At 40.5% G+C, this 14,841-nt stretch overlaps 1 long non-coding RNA gene across 1 annotated transcript; it reads left to right on the top strand.

The window, feature by feature from the left end:
• The first annotated feature begins 2,576 nt into the window (after positions 1–2,576).
• On the top strand, positions 2,577–14,482 carry LOC107078002 (uncharacterized). Its single transcript, XR_001478980.2, has 3 exons — positions 2,577–2,684; positions 10,011–10,124; positions 13,496–14,482. It is a non-coding gene; the product is annotated as an uncharacterized lncRNA (long non-coding RNA).
• The last annotated feature ends 359 nt before the right edge of the window (positions 14,483–14,841 follow it).

The following is a 14,841-nucleotide window of genomic DNA, read 5'->3' as shown; positions in this document are numbered from 1 at the left end:
TCACTTGTCAATTTAACAATTCAATATTGAATTCTGTACAGCTGACTTGAGTATCTTCTGACCACAGTGAGAAAGACAGGAGTGCTGTCAGATTTGGGTTTCTTTCATCTTCCGGAGGACATCCCTTGGTTTGACCTTAGGGCTCCAAATTTAGAGAGGAATGTGGGAGGGGTGTGGGTAACCACCACTTTGTGCTGAATGTCAACTATTTGCTTGGCTCTGCTGAATGAGACAGTGGGATTTAGGAGATATCCACTGTTTATACACCCAATTTTACACTAGATTAACTCACTATGTAAAGTAAGGCAGTATGGCATGAGTAAAAATGCTGTGTCCTCTCATGTGTACAAATCACTATGGGAAGGGGGTTACAGTTATAGTTGACGTGTCTTTTTCTTTTGTTTCTGATCAATTGTACCGCATCCTTCCAGTAGGTTTTGTTATGTACGTGATATTCTTGTAATGATAACACTTAACTGAACCTGTCAACCAAATGAAGGTGGAATGGATAAAGTAAAAAGTCCTCTATTTCAAAAGTAGAAAAGATAGATTTACTATGCTTTTTAATAGAAACAGTTTTCTTTCATGTTAAACCTGCAACCTATTTTAGAGCTAGCTGCAAACATATACATTACTCATATGACTTTATATTTGGATAAAGGTCTTTGGATATTGGATATTTATGGTCTTATTACAGTCAGTTTGGAAACACTGGCAGATTTAAATTTCTCTTGTATGAAAGAAAGTTTCCTTCGTAAAATGTGTTAGGTCTGGTTCACATTTTTAGATTTTTTCTAATTATTTGTAAAATAATTGAAATACACACTAGTGTAGAACATCAATGTTGACCCTGAAAGGATCATCCTTAGTTCTCAGTAAAATTAAATATTAGCAGCCTTTTTATTTCACATATTTCTTCCCACTTCTGCTTTTGGGAAATTACAATCTAAATCTTCAGAAACATGACATCTAATGATCCATGCTCATAAAGACATGCAATAGCAGGGGGTCCTTTTAATTAATAGGCGTTCATTTGCAGTGTATTAGTCTTGATGGATTTGCTCTTAATGGAGTTAAAAAGAATGACATGCCTGTCCAGACTGGAGGACCTGCCCTTGGTACACAATAACAGAATTGTGTTCAGGGTGGTAGGGGAAAAGTACAGGGTATAGATTTCCACGAGGTTACTGCAACGTTTATAGCTCAACAAAAGAATAACACAGGGATGAGTCACGTGTCATAAAAGATGCGCCACAACTTGTTTCTGATACACAGAAGGATTGACAGAAGAAAGTGAGACTGACAGTGAACCCCAGTCTTTATCTGCAGTTTTAACAGATTAAGTTACAGAACAGATTATTTATGTGAAGTAAATTTGGATGCTGTTTGCAATGATTAATTTGGAAGCAGCTGGGCTAGTCCCTGACTTTAACAATGGGAGTTAGCTTTGCTGAACTGATAAAATAAGCAACCTTAACCTCATTAGGAACAAGTAATAGGTTTATTCCATGCTGAAGAGACAGAAGAAAGGAAAAACAATGTTTCGGCCTTGGAGCCTTCTTCAGGTGTGAGGAATAAATGGAATAAACCTATTACTTGTTCCTTTGCAGCCTATACATCCTGACACAGCTCCCCACCTGAACTACTTTAACCTAATTAGGGTGGCTTTCTAAAAAAACTAACCGCACCTTTTCTAAAAGGACTGCCTCTAGAATCATATTTTTTTCATTACGGTTTTCCACTAGTTGTGCTTATCAAATTTTTTAGATGCTATGCACCCCCTGAAGCTAAACTGACAAGATTTAAGTCCTCAGCAAACTCCAATAAACAAGCCCAGTCCTGTACTCAATTTAAACTAAAGGTGCAGTATATCTGCCCATACCTCTGTTTTTTTACCCTACCTTGCTGCTTTCTTTTGTACTGTAAAATTTGTTCTCAAATAGCATCTCAAAACATTGCCTTTTTCGGTAAATGACCACTTCTCGATGTAGTTAAAGTTCAGACATTTGTGCTCATTTAAAGCCTTTAAATTCCTTAAAACCATCATGTCTATCACCAGGTTGATCATCTTTACATGATAAACTTCTTGGAATTGAGATTTATCTCCCTTTATGCAAATTGTAGTGCTGCTGCTGGGCTATTATTATCACCATGTTGGAATGCCTACACCAGGAAAAGGTGAGGCTCTGTAAAGAAACATTAATTGCTATTGCGGAGCAATATACTGTAAACTCCTCTTCTCCGTAACACCTCAGAAAAACAGGTGGCAATAAGATGGAGATGTATGAGCAATTACAAGGCTTCAATGAAATGATTTATATATGAGAAAGTTAAAAATGGAAGCAGCAGAAAAGGGGTCTTCTACTTTGGACAGTATTATTGTGATGTGTTAATGATGAGAGTGATGCGTGGGTATTACAGTTTAAAGGCTTTAGCAATTATTACAGTGTCAGCCTGCGGGTCTGTCCTCCATTTGGAATGTGCTCGGAATCACGTTGTGCTGCTGCTGCTGTGCCAAAAACAGGATGGCAACAGGATCACAGCATCTACAGCGGCAGACAGACCGGGTCCACTGCTAGTTCTGATGGTGCCTGGCAAAAGTGCTCTGCCCACGATTATTGATCACAGAGTACGGAAAGTCTGAGACCCCACTTCTGCCGTCGAAGTCTCTCCTGGCTCAGCGGGTAGGATTCCCTAACACTAAATGTAATTTTTTTGTTTTTCTGCTTGGCAAACCAGGCAGAAACGTTTCTCGGTTTCATCTCATTTTGCAGGACCTTGTTAAGCAGGTTGCGTGACTGCCCTGTCCTTTTTCAGGATTAAAATATCCTGATCTCTAACCAGTCTGCTTATCTTCTCCTTATATAACATGCTAAAAATGGGGAAACATCACTTGGGATTTGTGTTTTAAATTGGACTTTTTAAAAAAACGAAATGGTTTAAATCTTTGATGCATACACTTTTTATGTTAAAGTGGTAGTTTTTTGCCCTTGCATCTACTGTACCAAAATGCATCCTCTGTATTTTCACATGGTTTCACTATTAACGGAAAAGATCTGGACATAATTAATAGCTGTATGGGAGATGTATGACTTTTTGATGGAAGAAAAGGCATTTTTTAAGTACATTCAGATTTCAAGATAAATTCCTGTCCTCATCTTATTAGTATTTCTGTTCTACTAACGATGAAGATTTAAGCACTGTTGTCTCAACAAATATGCAGCATCTCAGGACTTTAAACTAATCTTTTTAAAAATATTTTGTATCCTCCTAGGTCACAACTGAACATATGTACTTAAAGAATGCACACTACAAATTTTGTTTTCACATAACACAACAATATGGTAGAGTTTTGGTGGGATACCATAAAATGAGCAGAAAATTATTTTTGATTTATCTGTGTTATGCTTACATTTGCACCCAATTATACAGCAGAGCATTTCACTGGGATTTTACTGGACTTTGCACTTTAAAAAGCACCATGCCCAAGGGTACCATAGCAGTGTTCAAGCAAGAAGATGAACCCATGTAATACATTCAGAATCATGACCATTTCTCCACACTGTAAAGTCAAACATCACACAATGTGCTGACCTGTGTTATAATAGCCAAACTTAGCAAAACTGGCCTGCCAGTCTATGTCACTGCTTGTGTGAGAAAACACCATTTATGTCTCATAATGAGATTGGAAGACTGCCAACTCCAATAAATCCAGAAAGATTTCTTAAAACAAACTCTTAAGATTTATTACATAAGGTTACAAATGTACAGGTTACAAATGAGAGGAGGTCCTTTGATCCATCGAGCTCATTTGATAGATAATAAGTAATTGACCCAAGGATCTCATCCAGCTGTTTCGTGAAGCCAATACTCTGGCATTTTCAACAGCATGGCAGGATAGATTGTTCTATATTCCCACAGCACTTTGGGTATACAAGCACATCCTCCCTCAATCTCTGTTTCAGAAATAAACCGCTCCATTGTTTCCACTTGTGTCCTCTGGGTTGTTTCACATGGGGTTGACTTTTCAGTACTTCTGAAGGTTTTTAATACTAGTATCAGGTCCCCTAATTGTTTTCTCTGTTCAAGACTTAAATGGTTCAGTTCCTTACAACATTACTAGTAGTAACCATGCTTACTAGAGAGCAAAAATGTTGCTCCTCTATCCATTTTCTAACTTTTTCTAATTCAGTGTCACGGAGAAGCCAGAGCCTATTTAAGCAACAGGTGGAAGGCAGGTTACACCCTTGACAGGACGCCAGTCCATTGCAAGGCAGACACACAGACCCACACATACACAAAACCAGGGCCAATGTTCTTAGAAGCCAATTAACCTGTGTATATTTTTGGACAGTGGGAGGAAATCCACACAAACATGGGGAGAATTTACAATCTCCTCACAGAAACCATCCCAGGTCCCAAATTCAACCAGGGCAGCAATGCTAAGCACTGTGCCTTTGTAAACCCATTACAGATCAAACAAACAAACAAACAAACAAACAAACAAAAAACATTCCCAGCATTCTCATGATTTTGATTTTTCAATTTTTTAAAAGACTTGTGGCTCTAGAATAGCTGGTTAGAACAAGACTGCAGAAGAGGATTTGTTAGTTAACAGTCAGATTTGTATTCAGTATATTAGAAAATAGTAAACACTTTGCCTTTTATTAAAATACAATTTTTTAAAGGATTTTTTAAAAATGAGATTGTTTCTGTTATTTGATTTTGCAGGATCTTAAGTGTGTGAAATATATTGAGTTTTTCCTACATTTAATGCCATATGTCAGCAGCCATATCACCCTGCAACTCACAACTGGCAACCCACTGAAGCTAAGCAGGTGTGAGCCTGGTCAGTACCTGGATGGGAGACCTCCTGGGAAAAACTAAGGTTGCTGCTGGAAGAGGTGTTAGTGGGGCCAGCAGGGGGTGCTCACCCTGTGGTCCATGTGGGTCCTAATGCCCCAGTATAGTGATGGGGACACTATACTGTAAACAGGCGCTGTCCTTCGGATGAGACGTAAAACCGAGGTCCTGACTCTCTGTGGTCATTAAAAATCCCAGGGTGCTTCTCGAAAAGAGTAGGGGTGTAACCCCGGCATCCTGGCCAAATTTCCAATTGGCCCTTACCAATCATGGCCTCCTAATAATCCCCTTCTATGAATTGGCTACATTACTCTGCTCTCCTCCCCACTGATAGCTGATGTGTGGTGAGCGTTCTGGCGCACTATGGCTGCCGTCGCATCATCCAGGTGGATGCTGCACATTGGTGGTGGTGGAGGGGAGTCCCCATTACCTGTAAAGTGCTTTGAGTGGAGTGTCCAGAAAAGCGCTATATAAGTGTAAGCAATTATTATTATTATTATTAAAACATATCAGCAAATATCCTCAGTAACCTTGTCCTTTTAAGCTATCCATTTTTCTGACCTTCACAGTGTTAGATAATTGTCTGGAGGTAGGCAAGATATTTAAAATATTTTCTTTTTCATAACACAAAGCTTGCTGTTTAGAGTACATCCTATGAACAACACAGTGGAGATACTTGGGAAGGAAACATTTCAGCATTTTAAAATGGTCAAATTTACATAAACTTTTTTCTGTCTGAACTACTGAGTCTCTTTTCTAAAGAAAATGCCATTTAAATTAATCTCTAAATACCCCTTTCTGGTAGCAGATGCGAACATATCCGTTTCCTAAAATAACTTTTGAGAGACGTGAACACCTAAAAGATGTTGTTGTGAAGTTATTTCTGAGAAATCTAAATAAGCAAAAAAAAGGATGGAAACACTTAAACTCTGTCCGAGAAATTGTGCAAATGTTAGTTTTGATAGGAGAATTAGTCTCAGTGAAATAAAATGGAATTTGAACAATGAAAGTCTACAGTGTAGGAATTCGTCTGCTAAATTGCACTCCGGTCACAAGGCATCTGCGCCACCGTTGAATTATAACACACTTGAGTGCCCTTTCCAGTTTCTATCGCTCAAGCGGGATCCCAGTTTTGCTCGTAAAGAGAATTTTCAGGTGTACGTGAGTTTCCTCACATCGCATGAAAGCTTCTTGCTGCTGCGCCGTGATGATTCTGTATCCGAGCAGATTTCGTGTCTCTCTCTCCCCCCCCCTCTTAAAGACGCAGTAACGATCGCTTCTTCCAAGCTGATTACGACGAGAGAACCTTAACTCCAGGAACACCAGGACAGGACGGTCGCTAGGACACGGATTTTCAGTCAAATTGTAGAGAGTAGTTCTTTTCCTATTTACGTCTGTAAATCTATTTAATAAAAACTTTAAATAGCAATAAGAGATTTTAATGTTAAAAAGAATTTTAAATAGAAATAAGAACTTTTAATGTTAAACACGAACAGCTCTTTTTGATGTCACTATACTATACCAAAACCATTGAACGCACTGTGCATATAGGTGTTCAGTGCCCTCGCTTTTGTTCCAGTAAAACCGAGCAATGTCATGTATTTTATGTAAATTAGTCAGTAACGGAAATTATTGTTTGTCACATGCAAATATTGTTAAATTTACCTTCGGTCGACCTTCGGGTTAGGGTTCGGTCTTAAAAAAAAAACTGGATGAAGTTGCCCTCCCTCATTGGTACACTAAAAGCTTTTAATTACTATAAAACTGAGACGCTTTTCACTTAGCATGTGATTTCAGCTGCTTTAGCTTTTTAGCGCCTCAGGCAGTTTTCAGGTGATACTGATAATTATTTCCAGAGCCGTTTAACTCGCATCTGGGTCCTGTGATTGACTGATATTGGTATACTTGGATAAATGATGCCAACTGCTGAGAGAAGAAGCGCTTTGACAATATTCTTTTAACAGTAATGGGAACTTGTGTACCATATCCACAGCTCCAACAAATTTAAAGTAATCTATTTACTTTAAATATGCACCATTACAGACTACAAAACGCAACCCAACTACTGTATATCGCACAGCAGTCTGTCTCTCTTCCTGATTAGCTAAATTAATTCTATGCTTGGTTTGAGGTCAGTAACGCAGATCCAGTCAGGAAGATTCCAGAAATCCAAGACGGAAACCCACTGATCATATTCAGAGCGGATTTTAAAAAGACCAATTCACGCAAGGCTCCTGGCCCTGATGCTATCCCTGGCCGTGTTCTGAAGGCATGTGCAGACTAGCTGGCAGATGTCTTCTCGGACATATTCAATTTCTCTGTAGCTCAGTCTACAGTTCCTTCCTGCTTTAAGAAAACCACCACTGTCCTTGTTCCTAAGAAACCCAGAGTCAGCTGCCTGAATGACTACCGCCCTGTTGCACTCACATCAGTTATCATGAAGTGCTTCTAGCGGTTGGTCAAAGCATACATCACCTCCTCACTGCCTGACACCCAAGACACACTGCAATTTGCGTATCGCCAGAACAGGCCAACAGAAGATGCTATTGCCACTGCCCTCCATACTGCCCTCTCACACCTGGATAAGAATGGAACATATGTGAGAATGCTGTTTGTTGATTACAGCTCAGCATTCAATACCATAGTGCCCTCAAAGCTTGTCATCAACCTCCAGGACCTGGGACTGAACACCTCCCCCTGTAATTGGATCCTGGACTTCTTGACGGAACGTCCGCAGGTGGTGAGGGTGGGCACCAACATATCCTCTACCCTGACTCTAAACACTGGAGCCCCCCAAGGCTGTGCGCTTAGCCCTGTCCTCTACTCCTTATTTACCCATGATTGTGTCGCCAGGCATAACTCAAACTCCATCATTAAGTTTGCGGATGATACAACAGTCATCGGCCTGATCACAGATGGTGAAGAGTCTGCGTACAGGGAGGAGGTTGAAACCCTGGTAGCATGGTGCCAGGAGAACAACCTCTCCCTGAACATCAGTAAGACTAAGGAGATGATTGTGGATTATAGGAAACATGGAAACATCAGGGAGGAGATCACACACCTCTCTACATCAATGTTACTGCAGTGGAGAGGGTCAGCAGTTTTAAGTTCCTGGGAGTTAACATCTCAGAGGACTTAACCTGGACCCACCACACCAACACCGTGGTCAAAACAGCATGGCAGCGCCTATTCTTTCTCCGTAAGCTGAAGAGGTTTGGCATGCCATCACATATGCAGGCCAACATCTACAGGTGCACTATTGAGAGCAGAGCATTCTGACTGGATGCATCACTGCCTGGTATGGGAATTGCTCTGCCAGGGATCGCAAAGTACTGCAGAGGTTGGTGAAGTCAGCGCAGCTCATTACCGGCTGTGAGCTACCAAACATCCAGGATATCTACTCGGCTAGATGTCTTAAGAAGGCCAGGTCCATTCTCAAGGACCACAGTCATTCCAGTCACAAACTGTTTTCCCTCCTACCATCCGGTAAACGGTACCGAAGCATTCGGTCCAAGTCCAACAGACAACGGAACAGCTTCTACCTCCAGGCAATAAGACTGCTAGATAGCCAACCTGCAGCTCCTTTAGCAAATCACCTGTAATGGCTACATGGACACACAGTTTTCACTGTATTTAGCATACTGCACTACTTGTATATATTGCATACACCATGGACACATAGCAACTCTATTCATATTGAGTTTTATTCAATTTCTAATCTTAATTTTGTGATTTTTGTGTTTTTGTGATTTTTGTGAGCTCGAAGAAAAGACATTTCATTGCCAGCAACTACTGCTGCACGCTGAATTTTTGTGCATTTGATAAATAAACTTTGATTTGATCTGATTTTAAATAAAAAAAATGTTGTCTACCAGTGACGACTTTGTAGGAGTCTGAGGAGCTCCCTCTTTCTGTTCAGTAGGGATTAATATTGGTTAGATTAATAGATTAATAACTGGTTTATAGCCTTGTTACATCGAGTTATTTATGATGTGAAACAAAAGGCTTTGATTTTCATAAATGAATCCTTGAAGTGTTGTGCTGCCATGGCATTGGACTGTCCCATAACCTTTACACTTCTGGATGAACGGGATCTCCTCCTGTAATATGGAGGGCACGTTGGCAAGTCCCTGTTCTGTCTCTTTGTGCTCTTGTCTGTCCATCAGGTGCTCTACATCTCTCTCTCAGTCTTTCCACCTCTCTTCCTGACTGTGACTATCACATTCCTCTCTAAATAGTAGCGCAATAAACGTGTGTAAGCCTGATTCACCTCTCCCAGCCTGTTTCCACACCACGGTCGCTAGGAAACAGAGTTTGCCACGAGGGACCTGTTAATAACAGAATAAGAATAAAATTAAAGACTTCAGTTTTATGAGATAAGTATGTGTGTATTCCTCTTTTTATTTAATTGATTATCTCATTTAAAAAAAAGAATGGAGTCATGTACAGACCATATTTTTCAGCCCAAAGTGGCACATTTAAGTTTACTATTTCACCCTACACTTTAAATGGTTCATCTTTACGTGCAACCAAAGCCTGTATTTTTTAAGAAACTTCTATTATCGCATTTTGTTATCACATATACAAATGTATGTATATGTATGTATTTTAAATTGTGTTTTTTTTGTCCTTGGTGGTTATCTTCTTTTGTGATTAATTACAATAAAAAGGAGACTCAGGACAGGCAGGCCTACGATGCATCAATAATGCAGTAGTTTGTGTAGATAAATTAAGGAATAGAGTGCAATCCGTCATGAAGGGGTACTACCATATGGTTAAAACAGCTGTTTAGACCTGCATAAAGCATTCAATGCACTGTTGTGTGAAGAGACTGTCTTGAGCTGCTCAGTAGCAATGATACCATCTTAAAGCATGATCTTGCAAAGTTGGACCTAGTGACAAGTGGGATGGGAGACCTCAGGTTACTGCTACAAATGGTGCTGTTGTAGCAGCAGGTGCTATTCCTCATTGTGCAGATTTCGTGGTCTCGAATTTCCTCATTGTGGTCTCGAATTTCCAAAAAACAATGTCACAGTCTGGTATCAGGAGTCACTGTGCTGCTGGACGTGCCATTCTGTAGATGAGGTGTTTAAATGCAGTCCTGGACTACTACATTAAATATCTCATTTCACTTTTTGTACGAGCAGGGGAGTGAAGCCTGGTGTTCTGCCTATGATCCAGTCTGGCGCCCCTGAAGTTCAGTTGGTGGAGTGCTGCAGAATGGCTGCCACACATCATCTAGGTGTGCTGTCATTGTGATGGTAAGCTATTTCTTGGTGGCTGGAGACTCTATCCATCTGCACCAAGCCTGTGGAGATGTGTGTTATGGTTTACAAGTCCTTAAGACCAGCTCAGGAGCTAATCATAATGCTACTGGGTATCAGCGATGTCTGTGGACACCTATGAGCCTTAGCTCACATCAATATCCTTGAACTCGGAGACGTGTTCCCTGTGGTCGTATTTCCTTCCCTTTCTCCATGGGAGCCACATCCCGAGGGGGATGCCGACCACTGGGATTTGGGACTGAAGTGGCAGGTTCTGGGTCACGATACACAAGCTTAACCAGGTGGCTTTTGTGGAGAGGGACAATGATCTCCCGAGCAACAGGTAGGAGAAGTATGGAGAGTATAAAAAATGCCAGGAAAATGCAAAAAAGGGGAAAAAGCAATTACAGTTGACTGTTGGCTGGGCAGATTGTTCCGGAACTCCTAACCCTTTGGGTTAAGAAGTGCTTCCTGTCCTGAACTTCTAATGTACTCCTACATAAATTTCCACTTGTGTTCTGAAGAAGTCCACTAGGCTGTCTATGCCTTTAAGGATTTTGAATTCTCAAGTATCCCTTTCTAATTGTCTCTTTTTAAGACTAAAAAGGCTCATTGCATTCAACTGGACAGTGTAGGATAACGGAACAAGTAATAGGTTTATTCCAGGCTGCAAAAAAGAAAGAAAACACAACGTTTCAGCCATGGAGCCTTCTTCAGGTGACACACTTCAACCTCTTCTATGCTAATAGTATTTAACAGAAAACGTTGTCCTTCCTGTGTTGTGGACTTCTTCATTTCTGAACACCTGAGTGAAATACCCCTTCTAAACATCAGCCATTTCCCTCACATTGTTCTGCTTCCAAGTTGCTTTGTGAACTGTAATTGCCTGTCCTCTGGCAGCTATCCTTTGAGCTAATGACTGCATTCCACCTGAAAGGTATGTTGGGTCGTTATCATAACCTTCTTTCCCTGCAAAGAAGTGCAGATTTTACCTCTGTCACTACAGAGGCAGCTTCACATGGCAGCTGTTGGGTAAATAATAATAATGAGCTGCTCCACCATTCCAGCTTCAAATATGAATATACGAAAGGTTACAAAGTAGAGGATGACATTGGGCTTATCCAGATCATTTACTAATCAAAGGATTCCAGGATCTCATTCAGCCAGTTTTTGAAGGAAGCCAAGTTGTTGGCTTCAACAGCACAGCAGAGCAGCTTGTACTATAATCCCAGTTCACTTTAGGTAATGAAATGCCTCCTGTTTTTGGATTCAAAAGCACTTTCACATTGTTTTTTGTTTCAGGTTTTATTCTGAAGAAGTTCACTGGGTTGACATTGTTGTTGCCTGTGGGGGTTTTGAATATGTGTAGCACTTACCATTATATACTTATCTATTGAAGACTACAAATGATAATTTTCTTCAGCCTGCCAGTTTAAGACATTCGACTATCTTGTGTATCTCTGCAAATGGACTACCCCCCCCCCCCCCAACTCAGAACAGAACCAGCCAAATGTGGAAGTGCGGTAGACAGGGAGAACTTCAAGTGAGAGGGAAATGCAGTAACTCCTGCACACCACTTCTGAGTGTTCTCTTGGCCAACGTACAGTTTGTGAAGAATAAGATGGAAAAGCTAATGGGAAGGTTAAGTTATCAGCAGGACATAAAGGATTGATGTATTCTTTGTATCAGCAAGACCTGGATGACCTCAAACACACCTAACTCAGCCGTTCAGCTTGATGGATTTTCCATGTATCGTACGGATTGGTCAGGTTCGTCTGGTAAGAAATAGGGACGTGTTGTATGGCTTATGATAAAGAACTGATGGAGCTTAGATGTGGAAACTCTAAAGCGATGCTGCTCTCTGGATCTGGAATATCTGACTGGGAAATGTTGTCCTTTCTATCCACCAAGAGAATTTTCATCTAATTTTATGTCTGTGGTGTATATTCCACCCCACTGTAATTAGGTCAACCTGAGGAACGTTCTTCTGAAATATTACCAGCATGTCCCACACCCCACTTGGGGTGATTTCGTGATTTCTGCTACACGACTGTCAAAGTTCAAAGAAAGCTTACCGTTCTATCCCTTTCTCGCACTTTGGACTGTCGGATCATCTGTTGGTGCTTCTCCTGCAGGCTTACAAGCAGAAGCTGAAGCGGGAGAATGTGTTGACAAGAACGATACAACACTGGATGGAAGAGACAGATGACGTTCTGCAGGACTGCTTTGAATGTATGGATAGGGCCATGTTTAAAAGTTCATCTGCAAGCCTGCATGAGTTCACTACAGTCGTCACCGATTTTATTAAGACAAACATGGTTTCCTAACCATGGTTTACTAGCAATCTTCGTAGCAAGCTGTAAACACGATCTAAAGCTTTTAAATCTAGCAATTAAGACCTGTAAAAGCAGGTTTGACCTGCAGAGAGCTATCAGGGATGCTAAAAGTCAATATAGAAACAAATTAGAAATACAAGCTACCTCTCCAGATGTGCACCAAATGCGGTGGGGTATTCATATATATGAATATTTATATAAAGCTTAAATAAGTATTGTTACATGAACTGACACTGATTTCTCCCGACCGGGTGAGCTGAATGCCTATTATGCTTAGTTTGAGAATGAAGTTATGGAACTGTGCTCCAAGCCTCTTTAGAGGTATGGCTGTGTTTGTCATGAAGGCTGAAGCCAGGACAGATTTTTGGAGGGTGAACGTATGGAAGACGACAAGCCTGGATGGCATTCCTGGACGGGTCCTTTATTACAGATATATTTTACTTTTACAATCTTCCGTTTCCATGTGTGTTAAGAACATCACTATTATACAAGTGCTGAAGAAAAATACTGTGACCTATTTTAATGATTACACACCGTTAGCGCTCACATCCTTCATAATGAAATGCTTTGAAAGGCTGGGCATGTTAACTCCAAGGTACCTTGAGTGCTCAGGCCCCCTGCAGTTTGCATACCAATGTAATAGGTCTCACTGATGATGCTGTTTCCCTGGCTCTCCATACTGATATATATCTAAGAATGTCTCTGTTCTCAAAGAAGGCTTTCTCAGCTCTCACAGCAGAAAGACAACAGAAACTTAACTCATCCTGAAACTAGGTTCACACCTTTCCTCTTCTCTCAATGAAAGACTTATTTTTGTGTAAACTTCTCCATTTGCATGCAGGTTTTGACTTTTACATCTTTCTCCACCCCTCCCCATTTAACACTTCCTGAGTCACCTCTCTGCCTTTCCCTCCTCCTCACCTTTTCCAGCTTTTGTTCTCCTGTGCTATTTAATCTTTGCCATCTACCCTGTCTTTCTCAAACCTGAAGAAGGCTCCACAGCTGAAATATTGTCCTTTCTTTTCTTTTCAGCATGGAATATACCCATTACCTGTTCCTTTGCATCCCTATGCATGTTGATGCAGCTACCTCCTTGTACTACATATATGTAAGAATGCTATTCATTGATTACACCTCCACCTTTAATACTATAATTCCATCCAGACTAATCACCAAGCTTATTGATCTGGGTATCAGCACCGGTCTTGGATCTGGAGTTGGATTCTGGTTTTCCTAAATGGCAGTTCACAGACTGAGTGTCGATGGAAAGCTTTCTTCCATGCTGGTCATCAATATAGGGGCCCCTCAGGGCTGTATGCTTAGCCTCCTGCTGTTTTCCTTATTTACCCACAATTGTGTGGCAAGACACAGTTCCAAATGCATCCATAAGTATGCTGACGATACTGTCATCACTGGCTGAATCACCAGTAACGATCAGACGGCCTAGAGGGATGAGGTCAAGAACCTGGTGGAGTGGTGATTGGACAATAATCTCTCTCTCAGTGTCAGCGAAACTGAAGAGCTGGTCATCGATTTCAGAAAGTGGGGTTGGGACCACTCCCCTGTTCACATCAATGGGGTGGCTGTAGAGATGGTTAATAACCTCTGGTTATTGGATACCAGCTAGTGCTGAGTTTTATTTAAATTGAGTGCTTAGCTTTGTTGTTATCACTGTTGTTGTGTGTTTAAGTTGGTCTTTCTTTAATGTCTTCGAAGTGGAGAATGCATGCAAATGAGCTCTTCATTGCACTTGTGCATATGACAAATAAACTGAACTATAATTGGCCCTGGTGTGAGTGTGTGTGTTTGTATCTGTGTGTCCCCAGTGATGGCAAAGTGCCATATGGCAAAATTGTCAGAATCATACGAGATGTAGATTCTAAAAGCTATGCCTAAAAAGAAGTCTATGTAAACATTTCAGTAAGCATCTAAAACAAAGGAACATTACGATTATTTTGTGTTTTCGGTGTGAATCAATTCTGACATCAAATCCAGACTTCTCCAGGAAACAGAGTTGATGAAAACTTGGCAACACTAAATGGCTTTTGATTAATAGTAATAAAATACATTTTATTAATAGTATTCATTCATTATCTAACAGACTGAATATTCATATTAATGAATGCGGTTAATGTGCTGGGAACAATCACAGACTGTGCTAAGTAGTCTCTTGTGGTTTTGTGATGCAGATCTGACACAATAAAGTTAATGACTGTAAAAACAACAACACTTAAGTGCTCTTTGTTATAATTGTTGCAAAACCCAGACGCCGTCAAAACCCCTCATTAAATCAAATACATTTTTGTAAAACCTTATGAATAAATTATGCACTGATTTATCTTAGTTAATATCGCTAACATAAAAGTCTAGGGTTGTAA

Source organism: Lepisosteus oculatus, chromosome 7 (assembly GCF_040954835.1).
Source record: "Lepisosteus oculatus isolate fLepOcu1 chromosome 7, fLepOcu1.hap2, whole genome shotgun sequence".
In the NCBI taxonomy this organism is placed as follows: domain Eukaryota; kingdom Metazoa; phylum Chordata; class Actinopteri; order Semionotiformes; family Lepisosteidae; genus Lepisosteus; species Lepisosteus oculatus.
Note: the sequence above shows the minus strand (reverse complement) of the source record. Positions and strands in the feature narration are given on the sequence as shown.